General features: G+C 39.5%; 1 protein-coding gene across 1 annotated transcript in view; it reads left to right on the top strand.

Moving 5' to 3' along the window:
- The first annotated feature begins 12,239 nt into the window (after positions 1–12,239).
- The window catches only part of LOC107275146 (glucosylceramidase), a 248,371-nt gene continuing 239,444 nt past the window's right edge, over positions 12,240–21,166 (top strand). The window contains exon 1 of the mRNA XM_015754988.2: positions 12,240–12,304. The gene's annotated coding sequence lies outside the window, so the exon portion shown is untranslated. The remainder of the gene's footprint in view (positions 12,305–21,166) is intronic.

The following is a 21,166-nucleotide window of genomic DNA, read 5'->3' on the forward strand; positions in this document are numbered from 1 at the left end:
AGTGCAATCAGAGAGTCGGTTTTACTCGGGAATATTTTATGAATATGCTCTGATTAAACAGCGTGGAACTATGGGTATAGGTATAGGAGGCTGAAAACGTTCCACGGTGGATTTGCATACTTTGCCAAGTTGGCGCATGCGCAGTAGAGTTGGTACGAGTCGAATCGGATGATTGGTTAGTCGGGTCTGAGGTTGTTTTGGGGTGGTGGGAACCCCCTGAGGAACTAATTAGTCAGCCGTTTGAGAGGTGCACCACGAGTTGAGATAAAAACATTAATTGAGAACTACCTGGACGCCACCCTGAGACTTGTCACGTGATCAGCATCCCTCAAGAGAAATATTCTTGTTGCAACATTTGGTTCGTACTACTCCACTATTTACTTTGATATTACATTACTCTTATATATATATATATGTATATAATGACCGTTGGACGGCTTTAGGGTCACGTGGTCGGTTGTTTTGGCTTTTGGGAATATCGCAACGTGATGAGGGTCTGACTTTTAATTTAGTAACTAATCAACGTTTAGTTCTATATAGATATAAAGAGCCGGTTTAGATGCTCGTGAAATTTTAGGAATAAAATAAAATAATGAATATCTTAATTTGTTTTTTATTTAAAAATTTCGAGTGCCTACCTACCTACCTACCGTTAACGTGGGATTTTACATCTAGGGACTTTCTGATACTGGTGAATAAACGTCATGGTTATTCTTTGGGGATCACTTTGATGAGATAGCTGAACCGGCGGTTGCGGTGTATATATTATTAATACAGTGTATTCGGTTTATTATCGTAATTAATTCGTATCTAGATTACAGTTACAAGTTGAAACGCTGATAATTACCGACTAATATTTATTGCCCCTGTACTAAATACTGAACTCCTCCCATTTTAAATGGGAACCGGATGACACCTGCTTCCAGCTACTTAAGTGGTAATGGAGTTCTGTGAGCTGCGTGGATGACTTTTTCGAAAAAAAAATTGTAAGGTATTTCCTTTTAGAAAATGGCTGCTGCACGCAACGCAATATTGTTAGACTGGCAATGGAGAATGGTATTTCTGGAATGTTCTGGACGTAAAGTATCCTGACCTATAAAATGGGTCTGTTACGTGGAATCATTCCCTAAAAAAGATGTAGCTTCGTACACGCGGTTATACTTGTGCGTTCCCAACCGAGATGAAAATGACGGATGGAGAAATTTTGTTCGTCCATTATAACTTAATAATTTAATGAAAGCGAAATGAACGCTTTCGTTAGAGAGTATTGCACGTGGAATTAACAAAAAAATTTATCAGTCTGTCGTTTCTGGATAGAACAAAAAATGGATCGAGTAGTCGAACCTTATGGAATTTTATAAAGGTCGCAACTAAACAACTAGGACACCCTGTGGAATTTATTAAAGAAAAGCTTCAAGATCCATTGCTATATCTGGGTCACCCGTTGGAATTTATTAAATAAAACAAACCGAGTATCCCCTTAGATTTTTCAGCCCAGTATCAATATACAGGGTTGATAATTTATTATAAAAAAATATTGACTGGCCAGAAATTCATTAAAAATTTTTTTTGAATTATCAAAAATTGTCAAAATCAAATCATCGGACAATATCATTATTACCAACCACGAAAATATTAAGTGATCAACCGTAAATGTGTAAGCGTGAAAACCTGTATCTGCTGTTACCACACACGTGTAACCCCATAGACTCCCATCATGAATTTCCATAATTATTAGACAGGCGGAACCGTTTGACAATTACTCCCTCTTTGTTAATTAACTTAGGACTATCAAGCGTGGCTTTAATCAACATCCTCAGGCGGTTACCCATGTACAGAAGCAGGTATAGCAGTTTTACCAATAGTCAATAGAAATGTGGTAATTAAAATAAAAAAAAGTCCGTTGTCAGGATGAAGAAGTCATTACAAAAAAAAAAAAAAAAAAAATCCTAGGGTACCACGGAATTACCATTTGAGTCCTATGGAACTCGAGTGGAATGAATGGAATAGAGAATTAAAAAAAAAAGAGAGAGATAGGGGAATAAAAATAAAAAGGAGTGGCACGAGCAGGTGAAACAGCTTTTTAAAGATGATTCCGACACTGCGGTAGCCCTTCTCTTAGATTGGTACAGATACCCATCAGCATAGACAGATAACCGGAGCCCATAGACGTCTTTGTCGCAGCTCACACATTCCTGGAAACTCCGAGGCCGCTCCGAGCTTTATGGCCGTAGCTCGTAGTCCCAGGACTGTCACACTATATTAGAATCCAAATGTCATTAGACCAAATGTACTGGCACTGCTTCTGTTCTAAAGATAGGGGGTTCAGAGTATCACGTGGGATTAGAGTATTTGGTAGGGATAGAATTTGACATTTCCTTATATACGTTTTAAGGTTTGGACACAGATATTTGGGTTTGGGATGAGCACGTGTTTGGAATAACGAAGCACGTAATTTGTTATTGGTTTTAGAATTTGGATGTTGATACTTTGCCGTGAATTTGGAATTAATTGGTTTTCGAAATTTTGTTGCTCGAGGGGGTGACGTTTTTTGGGTTGCACTCGATGAACATATTTTTTAGTTGATTTAGGTAGAATTGGTACCGGCTCGGGTGGAATTTAATTAGAGATAATTATTTTGGGTTTTAATGGTAACGTTTTATTTTTACATGTAATTTTTGTAGGGAATTTTTTATCGTAATTCGAGGGTGTTATGACTTGGGTTAATTGGTAACAATACTTGTGAGTTTTAGGCCGTTGAAGATTTTTGGAATTTATGGTATTTTTGATAATTTATTTTGTTATATTTTTCATTTTGGGTTTTTTTTTTATTTGAATTTATATCGTTGCTGGTATATAAGGATTGATGTTGATTTTCGAATAAGAAATGCTGGATAAGTAGTATTGCCGTTTATGGGGCAAACGTCTATTCTATTCGGAGTCGAATAGATAAGATCTGAAATACTAGCAGAATAGTACGGGATGCGATGCCATTCCAGGAACTATCGATTATGGAGAACAGGTGAATCCTGATGTCTAAATCCTTCTGGACCATTACCCATAGAAATCTGCTATTTCGTTCGATCTGTAATAATAGTTCGTGTTTAAAATTGTTTCACGAAATTAACATTGACTAAATTAAGAAGCACGTTACGGACCAGATACAATTTTCAGTCATCTTGTCCATAAGTGATTTTACGTCTGCTGAATGCATAATCGAAAAAGTGTAAATTTAGGATTTAAAAAAAAACCGATAAGCGAATGTCAAAATTTTTTATAAACATATAACGAGTTAAAAACAAAATAAAAAATGACAGCAGACTATAATTAAGACACTCATAAATTTAATAAGATTATATAACCGAATTTTTTTTAATTTATGGAGTTTCCCATATAACTAATGTGAAAGCAGTCGACTGAAAATGTAAAGAAAACGATCAACGGCTGATCCCGATTGGTTCGTTTCGTTCGAGGTAATATCAGATATATCGGGGAATCCCCGGAATTCTTTGAATAAAATTTCAGATCTGACCTGTAACCTAGGTTCGTGGATACTCCAGGAAATGGAAGAAGCTTTTCCTCTTTTTTCTGGTAGACTGTAAAATTGGCGTTCTGATAATTGGCAAAAAACTTACGATGCCCTATAGGGTGACTTATAAATACAGGTATAAATTACGTAAATTTCGAAATTCGGTTTGACTCACAGCGAAACGTTCTTTGATGAAAAATAAATTTTCAAAGATAAAAGTAGAAAGTTTGTCATCACCTTATCGATACATCCGTTCGTCAAGTATTTCGTGTTTGATGTTTAATGAGATAAATCTTTAAAATATATTCATAACCTAATACATTAATTCACTAATGTTATGGCACGTTCAATGTTACGAAATCTCAATGGAATAATTTTCTGATTTACATTGGAAATTTCTCAAGCGTTCATCGTCTAATGATTTGTAGAAAGAATTCCGGCTGTTATTGCTCGTAAACTCACTGAAATTTGTGGATATTAGGAAAGTTTAACGTTTCATGTCGTCAGGAGGTATACATTGTGTGTAGCGATTGATTCAATGCGACTCGCAGGTGTTGGCTTTCCGAGCTTCGTCACTAGAGAAGATTAAACCAGAGGGCAGCACGTGCTTATGGTATCTTGTCTGAAAGCGTTTACGAAATAATTTCATGTTAACTGCCGAGCATCGTGTGGGCCCTTTTATTTGGTGCATATGTGTACACTGTACACATATAGCGAGTTTTACGACGTATGCGCAAAGCATACATAAAATATGTACAAAAAGAAGATCCATCGAATGACCGAAGAAAGTTTTCAAAATTTCTCAAAATTCAACCTATACCTATATTTTCAAAATTCAATCATCAGACGTTCTATGCTTCGAAAAATCATATTTTCCCCTTTCTCAAAAATTTCGGAGAAAGTACTTTCTTGAGAATTTGCCAAAAAAATTTTTATTACCCCAACCACTCGTTTCACTACTATGCATGGAACCTTGGTAAGAGAACTGAAATTCTCTTGGAGAAATTTTCATTTTCAAATACCGTTGCCATGCTGTGACTAACAATGACTCTAGGGATAAAAGCGCTTGTAAATTATCCCCTGTATAATTGACGTACAGAAGGATAGTAAAAATGTCGGTCAACCGGTCGACTGTTTAGCACAGAAACCCAGAGAAGCTAAAACTAATACAGGACGCTCGAGAAAGGAAGTAGAAACCGACTTAGAAAAAATTATTAAGAGTTAGGCTTGGGTCGGGTTGGGTAGGGATTTTCACGCACTCTTTAGAAATTTGCTTATAATGCGTAAAAGTGCTTGACCCACTTTGCTTACTTTCTCCAGGGGTTGAGTCCACGCGTAAAGATCTTCACGCTCTGACGGGGGGTAAATTTGCGTAAGCGTGCGAGGTACGTGTTACGGGTCAAAGGTTCACTGAAAGCGTGACCAAATTTGCTTTCTCATTAACTGCTGACTTTTCCGTGCGAAATCTTCGACGCTGTGAATCTGGGTTAACTGTGAACGAGGCTTAAACCGTTTACGCGTTAACGATAACACAAGAGAATTTCGTTCGTTAATTTTTATTAATGCCATTTCGAAGAGTCAAATTTGAATGACGATAATTATCATTAAAGAAATAAATTTTTTCATTTAAAAATGACCCAAAAATATATATATATATTTTTCCATTCAAATCTTTGCCACATAAATCTTAACCATTCCCAAAACCTACGGTGATCCATAATTTATGGTTATGGGTAAGTTCGGATTGGTCAAGTTGCTTTCTCAGTGGCCCAGTCGAAATAGGCCACAGCTACTGGGTAATATTAGCTAGAAATAAGGTCGCAAGAATGCCAAGGGTTTATGTAGGCTTGCATAAGGTCACGACCCCCTAGAAAGCCAGTATTATTTATGACGAGGTAAAATTAGGTGAGAATAATTTATTGTTCATCACGTCGAGGAGTGCGAGCGCCGGTAGTCAGTTTTACGAGGGTGGCTTTTGGTCCTGAGGTAAACCATTCCCACCCTTCACCACCCTTCTCGACTGAACTTAAAAGGCTGATACCAGGGCCTTCCCTATAGAGAAAAGCCTACACCTATGACCTACGTCCTGTGACAGTTACGAGACAATGAAATCGATGGACCCTAAATATGAGAGAAGGTCATGCCCGCCATTGTCAAACATCCCTTGAGTCTTTTCAAAAATCACCCTCAATGGTACCCATCGCTTGTACGGTATCCGCGAAAAATCTCAACTGTATCTATTTATTTTCAAAATATTACCCAAAAAATTAATATTGAAAAAAATTTTTTTTACAATCTCAGATAAATTATTTAGGCTACTTTCACCGTATCCTCATATACTCGGACCGAGTATTTTTTGAATATCCTGGAGAAAGTAGAAATTTCACAAAAAATTTGCCACTTTCTTTATTCTGATAAAACCAAAAAACTTCCAGGTGATTCATGTCTCGCGACGTTATCGCAACTTGGTGACGTCTTCATTCCGCACAGCGTGGATTCCTCCGATAAGACTCTAAGGTACGAACATGCTTTCTCATCCCTTTCTCTACCCTTTTCACTCTCCGCCTTAGTCACTGATTTACTTTATCTCCTTCTCTCTCTCTCTCTCTCCCCTTATATATTTCCATTCACTATCTTGTATCGATACCTTTTTCGCGATAGGCACTGCTGTATATATATACTTCGGTATACCTTTTATGTATATATATATATATATATATACACTGTGTATTCGTTGTCATTTGCATTTTACGAAATTAAACTGAAATCCTCGTAGACCGATAAGAGGCAGGTTTGGTTGGAGATACCAACCTACAGGAAAATAATTTCGCCAAGTTCGCTCCGTAGTCGCACAAGGCACAAGGAATTTTGCGCCACCCTCGTAAAGGCGGCGCTTTGGCATTAGCTACCTCTTGCTACGTACCTAACTGTTACCCTGAAACGCTGTGCTATATCGTAAACAAGTTTTTCCTCAGGACGAGCCTCTTTAATCAAGGAACAGCACTCGCCGGAAAAGGGTCTTTAGCTGGATAAGAAGAAGTTTGTCGATGCTGGGTAATTGGAGCAATCTTCTTCCCTATCGGAATGTGAAATCTCAGATTTCGTTCGGTATTTTAGTGAAATCTCGAGGAAAAGTCATACATTTAATTCATGGAATGATTATAGGGGATTTTTTTTTTCGCGATATTCACCCTATTGTGTTACATGTTTTTTTATTGGTAGAATTATAAAAAAAAAGATGTAATACATTTATATTGTATTTTGGAAAAAATTTCAAAGTGCTAATTTATGGAAATGAAAGCTGTTCGGGATTCTTTACTTTTTAAATTAGAGTCTAGACACTACGTGGCTTTGGGTCGTTTTCGTACTAGGGGGTTTGTATGTATTAACACGAATAGTCCTTAGATTTCAATGTAGAGTAGGTTCGTCGTACTTGTACTGTAATGTGTCCTGTACTGGAACAACGTTCGAGCAGGTGTACGGGGAAGCTAAGGCTGTTTTTAAATTGCTAATTTACTATGCGAACCATAATGAATCTTTTTACCCTCCATCCTTAGTTTATTTCCCTTATTTCTATCTACTCGATTTGCCACCCCAAGGCGGTCGCATTTCTACCCTCACCTAAGTAGAGCTACCCCTCGATTTCGCTTTGTTTCAAATCGGAAGAGTTGGGAAGATCGCAAGAGGGGGAAGAAGCTTTTGTATCGTCATCTTTCTTTTTTGGACGGATTACGAGCAGTTTTAGGTTTCCCTGGTGTAAAGTGTCGTTAAGCTCAAGACTTTACTCGTTTCCCTTTAATGCGTCCTTATCCTCCCGTTACTCTGCTTCCCTTATCCCGTAATACGAAATATATATTTTTGTTTATATAAATATATATTTTCAAAGTTAACTATCGTTCAATTTGTAACTATAGATTTTGTCAAAAAAAAATTTTGAAACAAAAATTTTCAATTTTCCTATTCCTTACTGTACTTTATGTTTGTGATGTATCTTCAAAATAAAATAATTTCTAATGAACCACGAGCAAAAAATAATCCAAAAAATATTCTCTTATAATTTTCAGTTATGGTTCTCGCAATCTTGCTGGCTGGGGAGATCCCAAATCTTCGGGCTTGTGAAATTGAAAAAGTTTTAATATATCCATCTTTGAAAAATATTATCGATTCAAGCCTATCGAGATACTTTATATTAGCCCGACAATGGGATTCCGTAAAGTTCTCGTTAAACTCTTGTTAAGATGGCGTCTTTGGCGATTTTGAATTTTCAGACCAAGGTGTAAATGCCTTTAAAGGTTTTTTTTTTTCTTACGATCCATAAGAAAGGTCCCCTTTTTCAAAATACCATCGTCGCTATTACTATACCTACTATCTCAATAGGGTATCTATCTGTGTATATCCAGCAGTTTTTCTAGCCTACTTGAATAAGCCGTTTAAACTGTCAATGGGGAATTTCAACGAAAAGGCTAAATAAATCTAGTCACACGTACATGGTCGGATGACAATGACAGAGGCTTCCCGCATGGATAACTTTTACATTGTTGTCTAAACATTTCGTTATTCTATATAAGTCCCACGTGGTGGTGGGGAGGGCTGAGAAAGGTTCGCATGGGCGTTTTCTTGTTCAGAGAAAAAGATCATAGAAATGGAAAATAAGGAAAATTGTTTGAATTTTTTCAAAGAACCAGTGTCAGGGTAGTCTACGATGATTATTGATAGCAATTTTTTTTTTCAAAAATATATTTTGCGGATCGTTATATTCTGTCAATTTTTACAATAGAAGCTGGGTGATCGTTAGGAGAAACAAAATTTGAAAAAAACCAAATTAATTTGATCGTTAATTTAACCTGATAATTGTCACTGGTATTATTGATATTTATTGTTTTTTACGTTAAAAATATTTTTGCACGCTCTTGTGGGTTATACGCGTATATATCATTCCTTTTTGAAAAAGCGTTGAGAAGAGCGGTAATTAAATATGTGTATATATGACTATAAAGTAGAAATTTCTACCGACTACGGCACTGCTTACCTAGAGTAAGAAAATCTAAAAAAAACAGAACAGAGTGAACAACGCTCGAGTATATAAAACTCCGCGTTTTAATTAGAAGGAAAATTTTCGCAGTTGGTAGAGTTCAAGTAATATTGAATCTTTATTATTGCAATGGACCAAAGAAGAAGTATAAATTACAGATTTCCTGAAAAAATAAGAAAAAAAAATATGCAAAATTTTATTAAATAACTTCTTGTCCCTGATATTTTTACAAAGAATTTCATAAGAATCCAGTATACTATTTTCATTATGTATAGTACAAACTATATACGCTAATCGATTACGTATTTTTTTTTTTTTCATGAAAATCCAAATTCCAAAAATCTCTAAAATTCAACATTACCGACTAAAATTTTGTAAATGGGGGGTGGACGAAAAATTAAAGGGTACGAAAAATGCCTTTTGCAAAAAGATCCTCGCGTAGTCCTCCCTTTCATCCTGGTATGCTTCCGTGGTCGACGTATCCGGTGGGAGCGTCCGAAAGGGTTGCTCCCGTCAAAGCCGAGGGTCAAATGCTGATTGACAACCCCATTGTCACAGTATATAGCTATAGTGTCACGCCGCTCCGCCCTTGAAATGAATTTGGGTATCGGGCCTCCCTATGGGAATGACTTGACTATACAGTCTACTGTCTGGCTGCGTGAGTAAATTTTTAAATTTGTTTATTAAAGGATTCGCATGGTTAACAATTTTTTTATTTTTCAAATTACATTTTCGGATGATCGATTTTGATAAAAAAATTTTAATGGCATCGATACATTATTTGAGAATTACGCCTTGTCAGTCAGTGGAGGGTCTGATTGATCTAAAATGTCAGATTTCACAAAAATTAACGAGATTAAATATTTTTGAAAAATTCACAAAAATTTAATTGCCCGGTACTTTGTTTATTCGCATTTGCATTTTTGTCAATTTTATGTTTTTCAACTGAACCGTTCACGGTCGTATTTTTTTACTGTTTTTTTTTATATTCTTTTTTCTCAGCCGCTCAGACGATTATATAAACAATCCAGAAATCTCTGGCTGGATTTTCAATCCCGATTAACTGCTACCCACAGTGCTAAGGTACCTACGAAGAGGCCGTTGCTACCTTCATGAATGAGTGCCTCCTGTTTACCTAGCTGGCCCCAATGATGCCGTTAAAGTGCACCCGCCCAGCCGTGTCGTAGAGCGTGGCTACCTCCGAAAATATTTACCTTTCCTTTCGCTTTATATTCTTAAAATGAAATGGAATCCCAGTTACCAATAGATACACGCACCCTTAAGCCAGGACCACGAGGCCACAAGGTACTTGTGCATTCGGATCGGAAGGTCTGGCGCCAAATGTAAAACTGAGTTACACGTTCCTTAAAGTGCATCCATGCACCGGAAGAAGCATCAGGTAAATTCAAATATCCAAAAAAATCCACGATAATACATTTTCCCCGAAAATTGCATTTTACAAAATGTATCAATAGTGAAGAAAAAAAAAAATACCAAAAAAAGTTTGAATATTTTGAAAAGGCGATCAAAAATACTAAAAAATAATATATGCGTCAGATATCCTTTTTTTTTATATTTTACAGTGTGACTTCGCCTTTCGACTTTACAGGAATACGAGCTAATCTCATGCAGTTGTCCTATTGAAAATAGAAGTAAAGACTTAACAGCGTCTTAACTCGGAACTTCAATTACACTAAGATTCGAAGCAATAGCTTGTACAGTGTCCCTGAAAAGTTTTTCCTAATTCGCCACTTCCTTTTCCGGTTCTGTACTCAAAGTACGTACATATCACCCGAATAAGATAAATTCACGCTTCCACCAACTTTTTTCAACCTGCCCTGATTTTCTTCACCCATCGATGCCTCCCGTCCTCGTCTCCTTCGAAGAATCTATTTTCGCACGAGCACGACGACTACGGGATTTCGTAACGTTGGCACAATGCCTAATGCTCTGAAGCGCTCGCGCTCACTTCCGGTTTGAAGGTCGATAAAAATCTACGAGAGACTTCAGTCTCTTGCAGTCCTCATCTGCACGGTCTGGATTGGTCGGGGTGATTCCCTCCCCTCCCGAGCCCTCCTTCACCAGCGTTTACCTCATCCGCGCGAATTTCACAATCTTCACTTCATTCAGGGAACTTTAATTAAATCGCGTCGTTTCCCTCATGCGGCTTACTCATGGACGATTACATAAAATAATTAAGTCCCGGACTCTTGATTTATTCCCGAGACGCGACCCGATTCCGCGACTGTTTTTATTCGCCAATTTTTTTTAATGAATTTATTCAATCGATTAATACTTTTCAGGTTGATCAATTAGAGGTACATACACGTGTATTATAAATTTTTGAAAAAATTTTTATATCGTATTTCATACGTATTTCGTGGGGTGTCGTTAACGTGGATTTTGAGAAAATACATTTTCGTGGCATTTTAAAAAAATTTTTTTAACCAAGAAAAAATTTCATTATTAACCTCATTATCGAATTTTTTTGTCAGCTTTGGCTCGTGATTGATACAGGCTCTTGTCGCGATAACAGGAGTAAATGGTGGTGGTCGGTTGGGGGAACGAGAGCAATTGGAATGTGCTTGTCAAAGGAATATAAGGGCGAACAAACACGCGGACAGGAGAGACGAATTGCGGCCGAAAAGAAAAGGAGGACGAAGGGTCTTGTTGGTTTAGCTGGTATAAGTCTAACATTATTTTCCCCCCCGATCCTCAATAATCGAGTTTTCATGAAGCCCACGGACTATCCTTCTTCCTGCTGCATTTCCACTCGCTCTGTTTCACGTTTATTCCCATGCACCACCTATATCTCTCTCCTCTCTATTTCCCCCACCGTCATAGGATTTACCACGAGGCTCCTGGGGATAGAGTAAACACCATCCGGGCAAACAGCGATGAGCCATTTTATGATCTTTGCAACTTCCTACCAAACCGCCATTTTTTACTCGTTTACGTACCGACCGCTTCCTCTCGTCTTCATCCCCGTATATTCCAGAATTCATCATCCACGGTTACCCGGTAACCTAATACGGTGATTTGCTGGCGAAAATTGCGGACTGAATTCAATTGCCAGTTCCCGATAAGATATATTACACGTAATACAGAGCCTTGGGTGATAAGGCAGATAATATATATATACACTGTGACGTGATTTTTTTTAATCACGGTCCCAAGGCGGCTCCGGTTACCGATACAGATAACGTTCTCGATTTCTGGTTCCCTTCGGGTCGCCACCCTGCTCAGAAGCTACGCTCTCGGGTTGATTCGTACAGTTATGTCAAGGCTCTCGTAAGATTTCGTTATGGTTTAGTTGAGGTCGAGGTGCTCGAATCTGCCGTGGGGAGATAGTCTCGACGTACCGAGTTGCCCGGCAGAGGAGAGTACGTATCATCACGTACATAAGAATCTCGACCAATCAGATGATCAGAATGATTAGTTCTCAAATTTGGCTATTGTCAAGGTCAGTCTGTCTCGGGGCATCGACCGAGGTGTCACGAGCTGCCTCGCGCTCCCGTGCCATTTGTTTATAGTTTTTCTAGCCGTGTTTCGATACGCGATAGAAAGTTCTCGCTCGTGTAGTTCTCGCGGTGCTCTCGGGATATTCAGGAAATTCTATGGATTTTCAGTGAGTGCTCCGGAAGTGCAGTGTTGCGAAGTGCAGTGTGCCCTAGTGCAGTGCCCACCCTGGATGTCTCCTGGATGCGGTTCTCGGCCCTCACGGATCAGCTGCACCAGCTCCGGTGAGTCTCCCAATTTATTAATTGGTGAAGGGATTTCGATTTGATACGTGCGATTCGATCTATTACGTTCTCGATCCGTCGCTCTTTGTATCTCGCACTATTTCCCTGACGCTCACGCCGACCCTCTCTACCTCAAACTAGCCGCCTCAGCGGTCGCGCATTTACGTAACCGTTTGCTCCCGTTCGTGCATCCAGTTGCGTTTAGTCATCCTACGCGTCCCCAAAAATCTACAGGATCCGTTAAGCTATCGCCTCGTCTGATAGGTTCCGTCAGAGTTCTCGTTTTACCAGAGTTTGGCCTGTTCCACCCCAACTCCCAGTTCATACCGACTCTTCAGTTGCCGGTAAAAAAAAGAATTGGCTGGCGCCCGCCTGGCTTGCGGATGCACGAACATGCTTGGTTCTCGAAGACAGTTCGTTCTCGGATGTTTTGCTATTGGTGTTGGGTCACGAAAAAGAATTACGTTACAACACATACGTTTCAAAAATATTAAAAATATTTTTCATTTTCCAACCAAAATTTTTATTACAAGCCCCTGGGATCGAACATTTTGGGGTTTTTGAGTGATAAAAAAATTTAAGAAAAAAAAATTATTAAGATCACACGAAAAATATAACGTCAGAATTAAACGTCAGGGGTTGACATTTTCAAAGTACTTTGAGTAAACACAAAATTACTCCCTGTGACATTGTGTCAATTGTCCACCCCATTCCCGTCCACATCATCCCTTAGAGTCGGGGATGTGGATAAGGATCCTGAACAAACACTGCACTCGATGTTTTTTTATTCCCACTCTTTTTCCACGGCTTTTCCCTCATTCTTTTTTTTCCCCCTTTCTATCCCTCTTGCACCCCTTCTATCCCGGCCCTGTTTCCTTCTCTTGGCAGAATGGGTCCAGACGACAGCATCACGACGCGGTCCGTCCAAGCTGAGCAAACAGGAGACGGTACGAATTTTTATTTAAGGCACGAATGTATTTCGAATCTGTATAGGCATTGTGTCGGATGCTGCAACACTCGAGGACCATTAATACGTCATTGGACGAGGGTGAAAAGAGGGTGAGCATACCTAGAAGATTTTCATAATATTTATTTTACGTCTCGTCCCATAGGTAGCACATGTCCTGTCGCCAGAAGCTTAACACGTAATAACGTGACACTGTTTCCAATAAACACATATGAAAATTGATATACGTAAAAGTATAAGATATGATATATGAAAAAAAAAAAAAATTTCATGACAGCCAACTTTCATAAAAAAAAAAAAAACATTTCAAATATTCATACCGTTATTAGCATCGCACATAAATTTATGAATTTCAGCTCAAAATTTTTCTCAGCTAAATTTCACTACCATTGGCAGCTATTTGGTGTCGTAGTCCAGGATTTTTTTTCAAAATTGCTTGTGAAATATTGAGGCCCAGCAAGGCCATGGGCTCCCTAATGGATCAGCCTGTTCCTATCAGCAATCGAGTATTAAATGGCACGCGGGATTATCCTCGACCTCCGGGACCATTTTCCAAGTGGGACGTTGAGGAATTTTTTTTTTTCTTTATCGATCCGTTCCTTCGGGTTATACCTCTTGTAGGCACCAAGCGGTAGTCTGCAGTCTTAATACGGATGCGGCTTGAGGCCTGGCGAAACTTTAAGACTGACGATCTATTAGTGCTAGCGATCGTTCAAAGATACCGCCTTAAGGAACTTTCAAGTGTTAACATCCGTCGACGCATTAAAACTGATGGACGCTTCCTCTCTGGGTTTCCTCCTGTCTTTATAGATACCAATAAACGTCCGAATTCAAAGCGGGAGGACGTTTTGAAAGGAAGAAAAAAATTTTTTTTAATTTGACAAAAATTTATTTTTATACGTTATATTGAAAGTAAAAAAGTGTCACGTTATTACGTAATTCGTCACCGTAGGAGCCTGGCTAAAATTGCCATAAGAAATTGTAATCAACACCATCGATACGCGTGTAAAGGGTTATGGGATTTAGTTACAAACGCCATTAAGAAATATCCATCACCGACGGCATGTAGAAACATTTTTTTTTTCTATGGGGTACGACTGTTAAATCATGTATAGATTTTTTTTTTCTTTTTTCTTTTTTTTTTGGTAATCTTTATCTCGACTCGAAGAGTCAAACGACGTACGCGTATGTACAATGACTTTTTGTGAGTCTGGGAAATTGTTTTGCTCTTCTGTCGTAAGACCGTGTCGAATCCCTCGTCTATCTGTCTATATAAATGTAAATTGAGAGAAACGCCAGTTTTTATGGAAGGGTCCAAGTCTCGCGAGTATGAGACAAGTACGTATGGATAGTCCAAGGTACAGTGACGGACGCAATAAAAGGGGTTACCTGAGTATAGTCGCTTGGGTACGGCAGAGTATAAAGACCATGTTAAGAAAACCCATGAATACCCGGACCAAAGAATTACAACATGACCATAGGGCAGATAGCACATATGGGCGTGTCAAGTGTCTCTGAAAGTGTTGGTTAAGCACTTTGAAAAATATTTCAGGTACAGGATGGAAGTGCATTCGAGAGAAGGAGAATGAAATCGTTGACACGTTTTGTCGAAGAAAAAAAATTTTTTTAAGAAATCAGGAAATTCGTAAATCCCCCCCCTTCGCCTCCTACCACACTCCTCGCGCTTGTCTGGAAAATTGGGACGTGCTCGTTTCATCACGCGAATATCTGCCTGCAACGAAGTGCAGGGCTCCGGGTGGATTAAAAGGAGGTATATACTTGGATGAGGCAAAGATGAAAAAAATTTAGAATGAAGTAACAATACGCTTAAAATAATCCTCATTCCCTCTTCTGTATAATCAAGAGAGATCCACCGCGCCAAGATGGAGCTTAACCTCGAGCTTACTTTTGACTTGGTCGTAAGACGTAAAACAAGTTTACGGCTGTTCCATCGACCCCCCGGCAACGTGCTTTACCACTAAAGACGTATTATCATTATTACTGTCCTGACAGAAAAAAAAGAGGAAGGTATAGAGACAGAGAGAGCGAGAGAGAGAGAGAGAGAGAGAGAGAGAGAGAGAGAGAGAGAGAGAGAGAAGAGTCAAGTCCATTATCGTAAACTCCCCACCCAACCGAACCTACAAAAAAAAAGTATTCTTGACCTTTTTTTACGGTATCCCGTGTCCTTTAACCTTTCAGGATGCTGTATACATTGTATATACATATATATATATACACGAAATATAGCAATATACAAAAAGGCAGCGTTTTCACGAGCGAAAGTATCGGCCCGCCGTTCCGTATCGTCGATACGCCAAGGACCAATAAAAATAGCGGCCAATACCGAACCGGGTAAAAAAAAAAGCTGAAAGTGCTCGCGTGAGCAAGGGACCAGCAATTAAAGGGAGTGTCCAATGGCCGACGAATTCTCGTATGACCTATGACCGACTCGAATCCACGGCGTTTCGATTGATTTTCATTGGGCCCGGTGTAACGGATCGCGTTATTCGCATAGGGCCCGTTGACGCAACGCGTTGCCCCGGACGGGTCTTAAGAACGATACACAAGGATGTACAAAGGTTGTGCGCGGTAATAGGATGCTCGGTCGGTAAGCAGGAAGACGTGGCTCGTACGTGGTTGATGTATATAGGGAAGTTAACGGGAGGAGAGAGAGAGAGAGAGAGAGAGAGAGAGAGAGAGAGAGAGTGAGTGATGCGTGCGTATCCACATACGAGTATGTGAAAGAAAAGATATTGGTGGCTGGGCGTAAGGCCCAAAGTATAGCGAAGAGAAACACAAGCGCTGACACGTACGGTTCCAGCGCATACCGGCGATTGTTTCCGCTCGGCGGGAACAATGGGGCCCAAGATGGCTGGGATGACGGAGCACTGGCCCCGCACTGGCCCCGCACTGGCCCCGTACTGGCTCTACGTTGAGACGTTGCTAATGCGTCGAGGATATGCGTGTCAATCACGGGGCTTCGTTCGCACGAAGTTTAAACGCTTGCGGTTAGAGTGTCCCGTGGATTATTGCGTAACGGAATACACGGTGCATAAGGACGTCGGGAACGAGAGACGATACTCCTTTTTCACGGTGGCTGCGTGCAACTGGCTTCGGTTACAGTTTGCCGTAATACGGATGCCGAAGGATGCTGAAATTACCTCAAGGAATTCTTAAATGTCCGGCATCCATCGAGTTCAAGGAATGTCTTTTGTAGGTTAGGTTAAGTCTCGCTTCTGTATGTTCTGTGCTTTACTTTGATATACCGAATAACGTTGCGTGATTACGAAATTATTGTATCGCTGTGTATATTTTGTGCACGAGTTATGGAGAAAAAAAATTTGCGAATACCGGTTTTTTTTTTCTATGCGCACGGGGGACCGGTAGTTATCGGTATTATACAGGCGGTAGCCGCCTTCGAGCGGAGCAGGAAGTTCAACAGACCTGTTCACGGACAAACGGGAGGAGGGCATGTGCACGTTGACATTCTTTTCTATGGTGGGCCTGATGCGAGTGCGGCTTTATTGTCCATGGGGTTTTTCCTTACCTGAAGTAAGGAGTCGTCACTGCTCTTGGGATAGGATCTCAATGCGAATGAGAGCTATGAATTGGGTCCTATGCTCATGTCGGGTAGTGGTAGGACCCATTGAGCGCGTGCGCTTCGTAAGATGGGTTAGGTTAGGATCACTTGGCGAACTTCGCATCGGTCTCTTGGGATTCTTACCAGACCCGCCCCTCTTTTCTGGGGCCCTATAGACGCGTGTGGAGTCGCACGCAGAGATGCGGGCGATAGTCGAGATTCGAAGGACTGCGATACGGCCTTAATGTGGACAGGATGACGCGAGATGCGGGTCCCGATAACGTTCTGCTTCTTCTTTTCCATCCTGGATTGGGCCTTTATTGTGCTTCGAGTTCGGGTTTATGCCGCGAGAGGGGAGGATTAAAAAAGATGGTCGGTGGCTCTTGGGTCCTGATGTATTTTCGGAGGGTGTTTAAGTAAAAGGGCTTATCGGTACGGTATCTCTATCTTGGCCCGATCTTGGTATTAGGGGGCCTCTTCTTCCTTTCTGGGACCGACGCTGCTCCGGAGGACGGTTAACGATTCTTGGGAGATACACAAAACGAGGAATCCTCTTGGTGCAATAATGCCTCCTTTTAGTCTTTCTTCGTGACGATCTTCTAGAAAATCCTTACTAACGAAGATTTTTCATCTTTTGGATCAGCCTGTACCTAACCCTGGGGATAATCGTGAGATTAAAGAAACTCTTTCGGAATACCATTATCTTCTGCGTTTCTTGATCCACGGTATGACAATGCGAGGGTTCAGAAACAATGAAAGGGATTTTATTTTTTTTTTCAAAATATTTTTCAATTTTATTTCAATGGTATATACCTGACGGTATCGAAATTTTGGATGAATTCGGATATTCTACTTTCAAGATCCGCCACCAGATGTCACTATGTCCCAAGGGCAGGGTCTCGAAAAATTTTTGTCTCAAATATCTTGTACGATCGGGGCGCCCCCCTTTTTTTTTCTATTCCAACAGTCCTGTGCCCACCGTCAACGGTAAGGGTGTGATGTCTTTTTAACCGGACAGCTGCTCCCTACTACATAATAAAGGGCTATAAAGAAGCTAGACCGCACAAAGGATGCTCGTGCTGCTATGTGTCTTCCGAGGATAAATCGGGGAAGTAAGATTAATGGTCCTTTGCCAGGATCCCTCTCCTCTCCCACAACCACCTAGAGTGGTGGTAACCACTCTTCTCTCTACAATGTGAAATTCAATGGTAATCCGGAGATTGCGACAGACATCTGCCTTTCGTAGGAGATCTCGCCAAAAAGTTCCTCCGCGCTGGAAGCACCCCGCCCGGGCATCGTTTTCACGGAACCTGAAAAAGATACGGCCCTGATCGATGGTTCCTGTTTACTATTCCGATCCGCGATGCATTATTCCCAGTGAATAGAGGAGCGCGACGCCACGCATTGCGCGACGCCCTTACGCCCGTCTAAGCAGGACGCCCATGAGAATGATCGATATTTTGCACTAGCCCTAATTCATTCTTGTGGTAATGACGTAAGGTCCTTCGAATTTTCCAAAGATTAATTTTTTTTTTTTTTTTTTTTTTTTTTTTTTTTTTTTTTTTTTTTTTTTTTTTTTTTTTTTTTTTTTTTTTTTACAATATTCAATCGTTACTTTCTTACACATTGATCCTGTGGGAACTCTTATATCGGGTGGGCGTCTTTGTCAGTCGGGTTTTTATGCTGTTTTATTTCAATGGGTTTCAGGAGAATTAAAATAGTTCCTAGTAGTAGCGGAAGTATTAGGAAGAAAAAATAATCTTCTAAGCAACCTGTACAAAGACGATCTTGTTAGTATATGAATAACTTGATCCTACTGTCAGTCATATTTGAAACTCTGGTATAAAGAAGCGCTATTTTTTGTCTTTCTTAATTTTTGGATCTTATCAGCATTTCGAAGTGGCTCGGTATCGTGGGATGAATTTAAACGTTATTTTTCTTTCGGTTCTTTAATCTCATGAAGTTTCAGCGATTTTGGAGTCCATGAAAAATTATAGGTTACCCAGTCCAAACGTATGGCTTTAGAGGGGCGGGGGTGGGTGGTTAAATGTTCTTTATAAGTATTCTTATATTTTTTTTCAGAGTTTACAAGAAATACAGCATCGTAAAGGATCCTTGAAATGATCTCATAAAATCTTGAAAAATTCATATAAAAGAAGTGACGTTCCTCCTTATATTTTTCTGTCGGTATTCAAACCCCTGATTATACGTACACAGAGTATATACTTCGTTAAATATTTAGAGGCATCGCGAAGCAAAAATCCGCACAAGCAGGCGTTCGCAAAAGCCAAAGTTTTCCCCTTTAAACGTATCCCTCGTTACCCGGAAGTATAAAAGTCGATAACGAGATAAGACTTGGGTGTTGGATAGAAAAAAGAAAAGAAGATATTTTAAGAAAGCAACGTTCAGACACGCAATAACGAAAAATTCCTGGCATATTATCGAGTTTCGTATAAAAATCAAACGAGCCAAATAAAATAATATAAGAGTATGTTCCACGCGCGCGGATCCTTGTTGCGAAGCGTAAGGGTGAAGGTGGTATAAAAAGGATATGATAAAAAAAGATAAAAGGAAAAAAAAAAGAAGAGAATTCGCTCTTATTATCGTAAAATATAATCCGGCCTAACAAACCGGCGAGCCAGCCGTAATTCAAAAAGACGTAATTTATCTGTGGGCTGGTTAGCCTCTTCTCTTCTCTTCCTTCGTTCTCATATTTTCTCTTCTTCTTCTTTGCCGTCTCTCCTTCTTCCTTCTTCCACCCCTCGCGCTCCTCGAGTTCCTTCGCTCCGCTTAGCGCTCTGCTACGGATGCACTGACTCGACTGTCTGCCTACACGTGGCTTTCACGCGACAGGCGCCCCCTTTAATTATTATTTATAGTTTTCAATTGTCCAGGATACCGTACATCACGTGCCGCTTATACAACAATGCGAGTGCGATTGTTAAATTTTTATTCGGTTCTTCGTTTTCAGTTGATCGGAGTATTCTTGCAGCGTGGTCCGGCATATAATCCTGATATTACGAATCTTAGTAATATCAGTATTGAGGTCTTATCGATAAGAATTTTTTATACGGGAATAACATAGATAAGATTAGATAATTTAAGGATCTTACAGAAACTTCTTTTTTTTCGGCCAAGTACAAAATTCAATATCCACAAACTTTTTTTTGGCAGATAAAAAAAGTTTGAAAAATTAACAATAATGTGTATACATAGTGATGGTACGGAGAAGAGATGAAAGAAAGTAAAAAAATTACGTAATATCGATCCTGACGTTAAACAGCAGCTAATTGAACTTTTAAGAGATAGCAATAAATTTGTTCTAGGCCTTTTTGGATATGAATAAAAAATTAATTAATATTATCCAATATACTAAATGTTTATTACAAGTCAAAGTAGACGCGGTAGGATATTACACGTAATTCGCCGATTTCAGATGGAAAACCACAGGAGCTTAACAGGTTAAGTCAAAAATAAAAAATAAAACCTCAAGTGAAGGTGCAGAAAGTGGATAAGGAGGGAAAGAAAGCTAGGTAGAAAAATACGAAGGTTTTGGAAGGTATAGAGAAGGAAGGAAGAAAAGATAAAAAAAAAAGGTGGCGAAGGAAAAAATCTCAGTCGTTTTAGTTTCTCTGGAGCATTTACTCTTTGAATAATAATAATAATAACATACAAGCTTACATATAATTAACACCCCTCGTAATTACGTAGAATTCCAGTACGTGTAACGCGAGCAGCATCGTTAAAGAATATTCTCGAATACCATAGAAATTAATAATATTAGGTAAACTTGTATAAAATTAATGGCTAATTAAAAATCTTTTTGCGATATCACTTTTTTACATTATAATCGAGATAAGTGAAATTATTAGATAAATTTCGATAATATGGTCCTTCGGTATCAGTTTGACGATCTATCAGTGCTGTAGATAATGTTAAGATGAAATCTGGCGTTTGGATCTAGGCCTATTTGCCGTAGATTGAACGTTCTCGAGTCTCGCATTAATATATATCATAAGGGTGTCTATTTGACAGGATCCTGACGCTATATTATTAATAACGTAACATAATTCAGGGTTTCCATTCGGCGGCCGACTGGCAGCATTAATATCTTGATCTTGCTTATTTGGACCAACGTGGTAGCTAGGGGTTGAAGAATCGTACTTGAGGGAGTCGCTAACCAGGTTAATCGTTGTAACGAGCAATTCCAAACGATTATATAAAGCGCGACAGCCCTCATCCGACGATACTTCAACCTTTTAAGAGTGACCAACCCTCATTCAGGGCTGCCAACTGAAAACCCACGAAAATTATT

The sequence above is a fragment of the Cephus cinctus genome, unplaced genomic scaffold, assembly GCF_000341935.2.
Source record: "Cephus cinctus unplaced genomic scaffold, Ccin1 Ccin1_scaffold0123, whole genome shotgun sequence".
NCBI lineage: Eukaryota > Metazoa > Arthropoda > Insecta > Hymenoptera > Cephidae > Cephus > Cephus cinctus.